The following is a 12497-nucleotide window of genomic DNA, read 5'->3' as shown; positions in this document are numbered from 1 at the left end:
GAAAAAGTGTTTAATTTCACACATATTCAACACACGTTTAACATGTGGTAAACACTTATGAAATTAAACAATTTTCAATAATAAAGATATATCATGACTTAAGCTTTCATTTCAAATATATTAAATATGCTTCATATTTTCAGTTTGCTTCAAACTATTCCTTGATGTAAATGTATAGATCATCAGTATAGAAATATTGCAAATGCAATTTAGGTATATCAAAATAAAGTAATAACAACATCTTCATTAATTTGTTCTCAGGAGGTTATTCTTCATCACCGCATGTTACAATTGATCATTTGTCTTTTCTTGTTTCTTTAAATAATAAGAAAACCTATAACATGTAGTGATTCTTAATACTAAAGTTAGTTAGGGTCTTCCGTCTTCAGCGGAAGACCCTACTATTATTCTATTGTTTCTTTTTCACTTTTCTTATTAGGGTCTTCCGTCTTCAGCGGAAGACCCTTCTATTATTCTTCGGTTTCTTTTTCAATTCTATTATTATTAAGGTCTTCCGTTTCCAACGGAAGACCTTCTTGTTATTGCTTTGTTTCTTTTTCCCTATTATTAAGGTCTTCCGTTTCCAACGGAAGACCTTCTTGTTATTCTTCGGTTTCTTTTTCCCTATTCTTATTATTATTATTTTTCCCCTTTTTTTGTGCACGCGATTTCTCAGAAACGGCTCGGCCGATCTCAATCAAATTTTAGGATGTGATAGATAGTGGTCTGAACTTGATTGGAAATTTTTTGTATTGATGACGTCACATCCGTTTTTGAGATATTGAGATTTTTCTAATTTTTATATGGGTATTTTGTCTTCTGTTGTTCTCCTAAACTATAAGAGATATTAAGCTCAAATTTTTACGGTAGGTAAAGGAAAGATTGAAGTTTTGCATGATTGTTGATTTGTATGTTTAGCACTACTGGCGCCAAAGCTTGCTATGGCTCGAAAATTGACATTAAAAAAGCGTCGTGAATTTTTGTGTTTTTCTCTCTTTATCTCTTTTCTGGAAAATATTTTGTTAAAACATGTAATGTTAAAAAGGTTTATATTTACAAGACCTTTCTGCTGATATCAAGAAAAAGGGACTGGCCCCTATTATTAGGGACCTAAAGGGCTCTAAACTCTTTTACCCATAACTCTTTACCGAGGGATTTTTTGTAATAAATTATAGAAGCAAATATGTTTATCTTACAGTTATGAAGCCAAGCAGTATAACGATTTTCTCATATGTTACGTAATTAGGGCGTTTTAGGGGTCAGAAGTCCAAAACTTTGACCACCTATATCTCAAAACGGAAAAATATTTTGAAATGCAGTATAAAAGAGAAGATGCTCAAAATGATATACTTAACACCATGCAACTTAAAAAATTTGGTTCAGCGGCCCCAATAAGGAGATAAGGGACCGGCCCCTAAAACATTCTTTCTGAGATATCTCAAGAATGGTAACGAATTTATGAACACTTGTTGAACAAAATGTCTTTATAATCAAATGACCTTTCATTTGATACCAAGAAAAAGGGGCTGGCCCCGAATATTAGGGACCTAGAGGGCTCTAAAGTCTTTTTAACTATAGTTCTTTACTGAGGGATATTTTGTAATAAATTATAGAAGCAAATATGTTTATCTTACAGTTATGAAGCCAAGTAGTATAACGATTTTCTCATATGTTACGTAATTAGGGATTTTTAGGGGTCAGAAGTCCAAAACTTTGACCACCTATATCTCAAAACGGAAAAATATTTTGAAATGCAGTATAAAAGAAAAAGATGCTCAAAATGATGTCCTTAACAACATGCAGCCTAAAAAATTTTGTCCAGCGGCCCCAATAAGGAGATAAGGGACCGGCCCCTAAAACATTTTTTCTGAGATATCTCAAGAATGGTAACGGATTTCTGAACACTTCACTACTGGCTCTAAAAAGTACTGAAAGTGCCATTTTTTACTGATAATTTCTGATATTTACTGATATTGTACTGTTAGTGCTGAGAATTGCTGATATTTACTGATAATTTTACTGCTGTTACTGATAATTGCTGTTGGTTCTGATATTTACTGATATTTACTGATGCTTTTGCTGTGAGCTCTGATAATTACTGATATTTACTGAGATTTACTGTTGGTACTGAGAATTGCTGATAATTACTGAGAATTACAGGCAGGGGATTTTTAAGAGATTAATTTTAATTACTGTACCATGCAAATTATATTTATTTAAAATTATCGGTAAACAAATACCGGGCATTTTTTATAAAGAAATATGTAAGATCTAACTAAAGTTTTATCAACAGTAGCTTCTTTTTTACAACCACAAAAATTAGAATTGATTATTTTTCTTATAATCTGCTTATTTATTTCAATGTATATTTTTTTCTGTTTGTTCTTGTTCTAAGTTTTATTTTAGCTGATTAACACAATTCAGCACATAAATAAATGAATGTAGAAATTGCAGAATTGCCATATATCCCATCCCCGTGCGCCAATCCACTCGATACTACAGTGTTACATTGTATATATAGAACAATCCATAGTAAAAAAAAATATAAAGATTTTAACCACTTTATGTAATTGATAAACATCTATTTAATGATTCTAAATTTTGAGCGATCAACTCTTTAATTGAACCGTGTTAAATATTTATAATTATAAATTTATGATGTTTTTATCCCGGCCATAATCACTAATTTTGTTTTCAAAATAAAATCAAACACTTTTGTTTCACATTGTATTTCCCTGCCATTTATATTTGTTTATTCTGAGCCTGCAAAACATATACACAGGTGGTCAATTTTCACACCTTGCCACGGTCACTCTGTCGTGTATATATCTGAGCGCTGTCTGTTAGTTCTGAGGGTTTTCTTTATCCCAGACATACAAAAGAATCTTTTCAGCGACTGCCAGACATATACACAGGTGGTCAATTTTCACACCTTGCCGTGGTCACCCTGTCGTGTGTATAGTCTGAGTGCTCTCTGTTAAATCTGAGGTTTTTCTTAATCCCAGACATACAAAATATTTTTTTCTGCTTGCTTTTAGGCCTGGAGATTAAATATATATAAGCGTTCATAGATTACGGAAAATCAGTTAAATTGTGTGTCTTATTTTCAAAATTATATAGCCGCTGGTCATATAACCGCATACAAGTGCATGAATAAAGTATTAATGAGAGAGAGAGAGAGAGAGAGAGAGAGAGGGAGAGAGAGAGGTTTTCAATCAAATCGCTGTTGCAATCGGTGGTTATTTACTGTAATGGGACATAATCATGCTTATGCCTTTCTGCATTGACGCCTCCTCAAAATACGTTATAATAGATTATCTGAGAGAGAGAGAGAGAGAGAGAGAGAGAGAGAGAGAGAGAGAAAGAGAAAATTAAAGCATGATAAGCCGTAACACTTGTTCACTATATTAAGCTGGTTTTCTTTGTAGTCTTAGAAAAGTTTACACTCGAAATCTGTGTTTGAAATGGCGGTTGTGATGCTGAAATTGCTGAAATAGAACTTTATCGTGCTAATGCCGTTATGGCATTTTGACTCGGAAACTCAAATTTTAGGACTAGATAATATATGCGAGTAAGAGAGAGAGAGAGAGAGAGAGAGAGAGCAGGGTGGGCAGATTTACAATAATAGAACTAGATCATGACAACATTACTTAGCCGTGCAACAGAAGATATATTACATATGTATTAAAAGAGAAGGAGTGAAAGGTCGGACAATAAAAATTATTCTTCGCCGATTGTTACCTATTTTGATTTCAGCAAATGGTAGGAGAGAGGGAGGGAGAGAGAGAGAGAGAGAGAGAGAGAGAGAGAGAGATTATTTATTCAACTTTTTTTAATCAATTGAATGCGGAACAAATAAGATGATGAATATGAAAATCATTCTAATACGTTATTTATATTGTTATCAATAAAAATAATACTTTTCTCTTTGAATAAATATTCTCAAGATCACGGATTCCTGTATACGGATATTACGTAATGTCATACACAAGGTGCCAGACTGAAAATTTACAAGGTTGAATTGCGACATTCAAACCTCTTGATCTGCTGAAAGTATGTATACTATACACAGATACTGCCTCGCTAATATTTCTGTGAAGTAAAACATCAAAGACATTATAAAGTCCTGACCGGATATCTCTCTATTTTGAAAAGAAAAAATAATTATGTTAAGAATTATGGGGTTTTTCATTGTTGAAAAAAAAATGCCCACCGCATTTAGAAATTAAAATTTTTGTGGAGTCTGCCTTAAGTTTAAGTACCAATTTTTGACCGGCTTTCTAATAATGTCTAAAATGTGATCTGTGAGTTTCCGAAGTTCAAAAGAAGCTAAATATCAAATAAATAAAACTTAAGAATATATAATTAAATTATGTTAAATCTGAAATATGTGTTATTTAATAATTAAAAGACAATGTTTTGGGCCTTAAAATATTCTCAGTAATTATTAGCAATTCTCAGTACCAACAGTAAATCTCAGTAAATATCAGTAATTATCAGAGCTCACAGCAAAAGCATCAGTAAATATCAGTAAATATCAGAACCAACAGCAATTATCAGTAACAGCAGTAAAATTATCAGTAAATATCAGCAATTCTCAGCACTAACAGTACAATATCAGAAATTATCAGTAAAAAATGGCACTTTCAGTACTTTTTAGAGCCAGTAGTGCTTGTTGAACAAAATGTCTTTATAATCAAATGACCTTTCATTTGATACCATGAAAAAGGGACTAGCCCCTAATATTAGGGACCTAGAGGGCTCCAAAGTCTTTTTCCTATAGTTCTTTACCGAGGGGTATTTCGTAATAGATTATAGAAGCAAATATGTTTATCTAACAGTTGTGTAGCCTAACATTATAATGATTTTTCTCATGTGTTACGTAATAAGGGATTTTTAGGGGTCAAAAGTCCAAAAATGTGATAACCTATATCTCAAAAAGAAAAAATATTTTGAAATGCAGTATAAAAGAAAAGATGCTCAAAATAATATACCTAATAACATGCAACCTTACAATTTTTGTTCAGCGGCCCCAATAAGGAGATAAGGGACCGGCCCCTAAAATATTCTTTCTGAGATATCTCAAGAACGGTGACGAATTTCTAAACACTTGTTGAACAAAACTCTTACACCTGAAACAAAATAGTATCAGGCACTTTAAATGAAGATCCTCTTTTCCTGTTGAAATCATGTATAGCTGTTAAATAGCAAAATCAAGATCGAACATAAATCTCAATTTCTAAAATCAGACGAAAGACCTCCTCGTTGCTCGCAACGAGATCGTGTCTAGTTATTATTATTTTTCTGCCTTTTTTGTGCACGCGATTTCTCAGAAACGGCTCGGCTGATTTCAATCAAATTTTAGGATGTAATAGATAGTAGTCTGAACTTGATTTGAAATTTTTTGTATTGATGACGTCACATCCGTTTTTGATATATTGAGATTTTTCTAATTTTTATATGGGTTTTTTGTCTTCTGTTGTTCTCCTAAACTATAAGAGATATTAAGCTCAAATTTTTACGGTAGGTAAAGGAAAGATTGAAGTTTTGCATGATTGTTGTTTTGTATGTTTAGCACTACTGGCGCCAAAGGTCGCTATGGCTCCAAAATTGACATTAAAAAAGCGTCGTGAATTTTTTTGATTTCTCTCCTTATCTCTTTTTTGGAAAATATTTTGTTAAAATATGTAATGTAAAAAAAGTTTATATTTACAAGACCTTTCTGCTGATATCAAGAAAAAGGGGCTGGCCCCTCAAATTAGGGACCTAGAAGGCTCCAAAGTCTTTTACCCATAACTCCTTACCGATGGATATTTTGTAATAAATTATAGAAGCAATTATGTTTATCTTACATATATGAAGCCAAGCAGTATAACGATTTTCTCATATGTTACGTAATTAGGGATTTTTAGGGGTCAGAAGTCCAAAACATTGACCACCTATATCTCAAAACGGAAAAATATTTTGAAATGCTGTACAAAAGAAAAGATGCTCAAAATGATGTCCTTAACAACATGCAGCCTAAAAAATTTGGTTCAGTGGCCCCAATAAGGAGATAAGGGACCGGCCCCTGAAATATTCTTTCTGAGATATCTCAAGAATGGTAACGGATTTCTGAACACTTGTTGAACAAAATGTCTTTATAATCAAATGACCTTTCATTTGAAACCATGAAAAAGGGGCTGGTCCCTAATATTAGGGACCTAGAGGGCTCTATAGTCTTTTTCCTATAGTGCTTTACCGAGGGGTATTTCGTAATAGATTATAGAAGCAAATATGTTTATCTAACAGTTATAATGATTTTTCTCATGTGTTACGTAATTAAGGATTTTTAGGGGTCAAAAGTCCAAAAATGTGATAACCTATATCTCAAAAGGAAAAAAATATTTTGAAATGCAGTATAAAAGAAAAGATGATCAAAATAATGTACCTAATAACATGCAACCTTACAATTTTTGTTCAGCGGCCCCAATAAGGAGATAAGGTCCGGCCCCTAAAATATTCTTTCTGAGATATCTCAAGAACGGTGACGAATTTCTAAACACTTGTTGAACAAAACTTAAAATGAAGATCCTCTTTTCCTGTATTAAATCATGTATAGCTGTTAAATAGCAAAATCAAGATCAAACATAAATCTCAATTTCTAAAATCAGACGGAAGACCTCCACGTTGCTCGCAACGAGATCGTGTCTTGTTATTATTATTTTTCTTTTTTTTCTTACAAATTTTGTGCACGCGATTACTCAGAAACGGCTCGACCGATTTTCATGAAACTTTCAGATCTGATAGATCATGATGTAAACCTTATAAGTTTTTGATAATATTGATGACGTCATTGACGTTTTTGAGAAATTGACGTTTTAGCGATTTTTAGAGGGGTCGCTTGTCCCTCTACGTTCTCCTAAACTATAAAAGATATCGAGTTAAAACTTTCAGGGATTGTAGACAAAAGATTGTAGATTTGTAATTTTATTTTCATTTTGGTCTGTCTTTAAAGGCACCGAAGCTCGCCTGGACCCGAAAATTAAAATGGAAAAAACGTCGTATTTTTTTCTGGTTTTCTTTGATTATTTCTTTTCTGAAAATTATATTGTTAAGACATGTAATGTAAAAAAAGTTTCTATTTACAGGACCTTTTCTTTGAATTCAAGAAAAAGGGGCTGGCCCCTCAAATAAGGGGACCAAAGGGCTCTAAAATCTTTAATCTGTAGCCCTTTACTGAGATATATTTTGTGAAAGGTTATAGAAGCAAATATGTTTATCTCACACTTATGTATCCAAGCAATGTAATGATTTTATTATGTGTTACGTAATTAAGGGTTTTTAGGGGCCAAAAGTCAAAGATTTGGATCACCCATATCTCAGACAGGAAAAAATATTTTGTAATGCAGTACAGAAGAAAAGTTGTTCATATTAATGTTGTTTACAAAATGCAACCTTCAAAATTTTGTTAAGCGGCCCTATAAGGAGATAAGGGATCGACCCCTAAAACCTTATTTCCCATATATCTCTACAACGGTAACGAATTTTTTTACACTTGTTGAACAAAATGTGTTCAGAATTAAATAACCTGTCATTTAATATCAAGTAAAAGGGGCTGGTCCCTCAAATAAGGGGACCAAAGGGCTCTAAAGTCTTTAATCTGTAGCCCTTTACAGGGAGATATTTTGTGAAAAGTTATAGAAGCAAATATGTTTACCTCACAGTTATGTATCCACGCAATGTAATAATTTTATTATGGGTTACGTAATTAAGGGTTTTTAAGGGCCAAAAGTCCAAACTTTTGATCACCCATATCTCAGAAAGGAAAATATTTTGTAAGGGCTCTAAAGTCTTTAATCTGTAGCCCTTTACTGAGAGATATTTTCTGAAATGTTATAGAAGCAAATGTGTTTATCCTACAGTTATGTATTCAAGCAATGTAATGATTTTATCATGTGTTACGTAATTAAGGGTTTTTAGGGGCCAAAATTTTGATCATCCATATCTCAGAAAGGAAAAATATTTTATAATGCAATACAGAAGAAAAGTTGTTTAAATTAATGTTCTAAACAAAATGCAACCTTCAAAATTTTGTCAAACGGTCCCTTTAATGAGATAAGGGATCGGCCCCTAAAACCTTCTTTCTCATTTATCTCTAGAACGGTAACAAATTTCTTAACACTTGTTGACAAAATGTGTTCAGAATTAAATGTCCTTTCATTTGAATTCAAGAAAAAGGGATTGCCCCTTAAATTAGGGGATCAAAGAGCTCAAATTTTTTTTATCTATAGCCCTTTAATGAGAGGCGATTTTTCTAATTTTTTATATGGGTATTTTGTCTTCTGTTGTTCTCCTAAACTATCAGAGATATTAAGCTCAAATTTTTACGGTAGGTAAAAGAAAGATTGAAGTTTTGCATGATTGTTGTTTTATACGTTTAGCACTACTGGCGCAAAAGCTCGCTATGGCTCGAAAATTGACATTAAAAAAGCGTCGTGAATTTTTGTGCTTTTCTCTCCTTATCTCTTTTCTGGAAAATATTTTGTAAAAACATGTACTGTAAAAAAAGTTTATATTTACAAGACCTTTCTGCTGATATCAAGAAAAAGGGGCTGGCCCCTCAAATAAGGGACCTAGAGGGCTCTAAAGTCTTTGACCCATAACTCTTTACCTAGGGATATTTTGTAATAAATTATAGAAGCAAATATGTTTATCTTACAGATATGAAGCCAAGCAGTATAACGATTTACTCATATGTTACGTAATTAGGGATTTTTAGGGGTCAGAAGTCCAAAACTTTGACCACCTATATCTCAAAACGGAAAAATATTTTGAAATGCAGTATAAAAGAAAAGATGCTCAAAATGATGTACTTAACAACATGCAACCTAACAAATTTGGTTCAGCGGCCCCAATAAGGAGATAAGGGACCGGCCCCTAAAACATTCTCAGATATCTCAAGAATGGTAACGAATTTCTGAACACTTGTTGAACAAAATGTCTTTATAATTAAATGACCTTTCATTTGATACCAAGAAAAAGGGGCTGGCCCCGAATATTAGGGACCTAGAGGGCTCTAAAGCCTTTTTACTATAGTTCTTTACTGAGGGATATTTTGTAATAAATTATAGAAGCAAATATGTTTATCTTACAGTTTTGAAGCCAAGCAGTATAACGATTTTCTCATATGTTACGTAATTAGGGATTTTTAGGGGTCAGAAGTCCAAAACATTGACCACCTATATCTCAAAACGGAAAAATATTTTGAAATGCTGTACAAAAGAAAAGATGCTCAAAATGATGTCCTTAACAACATGCAGCCTAAAAAATTTGGTTCAGTGGCCCCAATAAGGAGATAAGGGACCGGCCCCTGAAATATTCTTTCTGAGATATCTCAAGAATGGTAACGGATTTCTGAACACTTGTTGAACAAAATGTCTTTATAATCAAATGACCTTTCATTTGAAACCATGAAAAAGGGGCTGGTCCCTAATATTAGGGACCTAGAGGGCTCTATAGTCTTTTTCCTATAGTTCTTTACCGAGGGGTATTTCGTAATAGATTATAGAAGCAAATATGTTTATCTAACAGTTATAATGATTTTTCTCATATGTTACGTAATTAAGGATTTTTAGGGGTCAAAAGTCCAAAAATGTGATAACCTATATCTCAAAAGGAAAAAAATATTTTGAAATGCAGTATAAAAGAAAAGATGATCAAAATAATGTACCTAATAACATGCAACCTTACAATTTTTGTTCAGCGGCCCCAATAAGGAGATAAGGTCCGGCCCCTAAAATATTCTCTCTGAGATATCTCAAGAACGGTGACGAATTTCTAAACACTTGTTGAACAAAACTCTTACACCTGAAACAAAATAGTATCAGGCACTTAAAATGAAGATCCTCTTTTCCTGTTGAAATCATGTATAGCTGTTAAATAGCAAAATCAAGATCAAACATAAATCTCAATTTCTAAAATCAGACGGAAGACCTCCTCGTTGCTCGCAACGAGATCGTGTCTAGTTATTAGGGTCTTCCGTCTTCAGCGGAAGACCCTTCTATTATTGTAATGTTTCTTTTTCACTTTACTTATTATTATTAGGGTCTTCCGTCTTCAGCGGAAGACCCTTCTATTATTGTAATGTTTCTTTTTCACTTTTCTTATTATTATTAGGGTCTTCCGTCTTCAGCGGAAGACCCTTCTATTATTCTATTGTTTCTTTTTCACTTTTCTTATTCTTATTATTCTTTTTTTTTCTTACCGATTTTGTGCAGACGATTTCTCGGAGATTTGTGACTCGATTACGCCCAAATTTTCAATATAAACGTGTTTTCATCTAAAGCTGATATATAATTTTTATTTTTTGAAATAACACTTCCGGTCAGAAGTTATCGTCCGTTTACGATTTTAAAAAGTCAATTTTGTCTGTCGGGTTTCTCAAAAACGAGTAAAGATAAAAGGCTGAAATTTTCAGAGATGATAGATCTACCGTTTTTCTAATGTATCTCGGTCAAGAGAATGTCCGCCGTTACTTCCGGTCGTCACCGGAAGGAAATTTCAAAAATTGAATTTTTCGACTTTTTTATTTTTTAATATTTTTTTTGGAAATTTATACACCTTATAGTGACCCTCTTACTAATTCAGAATATGTAATTTGTTTCAAAATCGATCAAGGCATTCTCGAGAAATTAAGCGTCAAAGTTCTGAAGCGAGAGTCCGAGTAGCTCAGTCGATAGAGTCGTGGACATGGCCAAGGCGACCCGGGTTCAAGCCTCGAGTGCCGCAAATTTTTTTTTACTATTTTTCGCTAAGATCTACGATTTTATCTTTCAATTGATAAATTTAATCTAATCTATTCAAAAATCGGACGGAAGACCCACTCGTTGCTCGCAACGAGATCGAATCTAGTTATTATTAGGGTCTTCCGTCTTCAGCGGAAGACCCTTCTATTATTGTAATGTTTCTTTTTCAGGTTTTTTTTTTTTCTTTTTCTTTTCTTTACAATTTTTGTGCAGAAGATTTCTCGGAGATGGGTGGTCCGATTTTTGTCAAATTTTCAGCATCGATCTATTATTATATAAACTTGATACGCTTTTTTTTATTTTGTAAAAATCACTTCCGGTTCGGACTTATCCGCCATTTTGTCATTTTTTAAAAAGTTCTTGTCCACGTATCTCCTCAAAAACGAGCAAAGATAGAAAGCTGAATTTTTCAGGTATGATAGAGGACATGAACGTCTAGCCTCACGAGGAAAATCATTGTCCGGAAATTCCGAGTACGGAAGCTAGCTGGGGTCAAATTATAGGACACGTTTTTGACGAAAACGTCTTGTCCACGCATCTCCTCAAAAACGTCCAAAGATAAAAAGCTGAAATTTTCAGGAATGATAGAGGACATGAACGTCTAGCCTCACGAGGAAAATCATTGTCCGGAAATTCCGAGTACGGAAGCTAGCTGGGGTCAAAATATAGGACACGTTTTTGACGAAAACGTTTTGTCCACGCATCTCCTCAAAAACGTCCAAAGATAGAAAGCTGAAATTTTCAGGAATGATAGAGGACATGATCGTCTAGCCTCCCGAGGAAAATCATTGCCCGGAAATTCCGAGTACGGAAGCTAGCCGGGGTCAAGATATAGAACACACTTTCGATGAGTTTTCATTGTCCACACATCTATTTTAAAGCGAGAAAAAGATAGAAAGCTAAAAATTTCAGGAATGATAGAGGACATGATAGTCTAGCATCACGAGAAAAATCATTGTCTGGAAATTCCGAGTAGGGAAGCTAAATTTTAAAACTCATATTAAATGTGTTATAATGACCTCAAACTAATTTTAAAACATAATATCTAAGTTGCACTTTAATTCTACGTCTAATAAAATCTTTTTCCAATTGATGGGATGAAATTTAAATTTTTTGAAAATTTTAAATTTAATTAAATCGTAATAAAATGACCTCAGACTAATTTTAAAACATAATATTTAAGTTGCACTTACAATTTTGTGTCCAATGAAATTTTTCTGGAATTAATTGGATGAAATTTAATTTTTTTTAAAAATTAAAATTTAATTAAATCGTGTTAAAATGATCTCAGACTAATTTTAAAACATGAAATCTAAGTTGCGCTTACAATTCTGCGTCTGATGACATCTTTTTCGAATTAATTGAATGAATTTAAAAAATTTTAAAAATTTTAAACTCATTTAAATCGCGTTAAAATGACCTCAGCCTAATTTTAAAACATCGTATCTAAGTTGTGCTTACAATTCTGCGTCTAATGACGTTTTTGTCGAAATGATTGGATGATTTTTAAATTTTTCAAAAATTCTAATTTCATTTCAATCGCGTAAAAATGACCTCAGACTAATTTTTAAACATAATATCTAAGTTGCACTTACAATTCTGCGTCAAATGACATCTTTGTCGAACTGATTGGATGATTTTTAAATTTTAAAAAAAATTTAAATTTAATTAAATTGTGTTTAAAAGACATCAGAATAATTTTCAAACATG

Source organism: Magallana gigas, chromosome 1, assembly GCF_963853765.1.
Source record: "Magallana gigas chromosome 1, xbMagGiga1.1, whole genome shotgun sequence".
NCBI classification, from domain to species: Eukaryota; Metazoa; Mollusca; class Bivalvia; order Ostreida; family Ostreidae; genus Magallana; species Magallana gigas.
Note: the sequence above shows the minus strand (reverse complement) of the source record.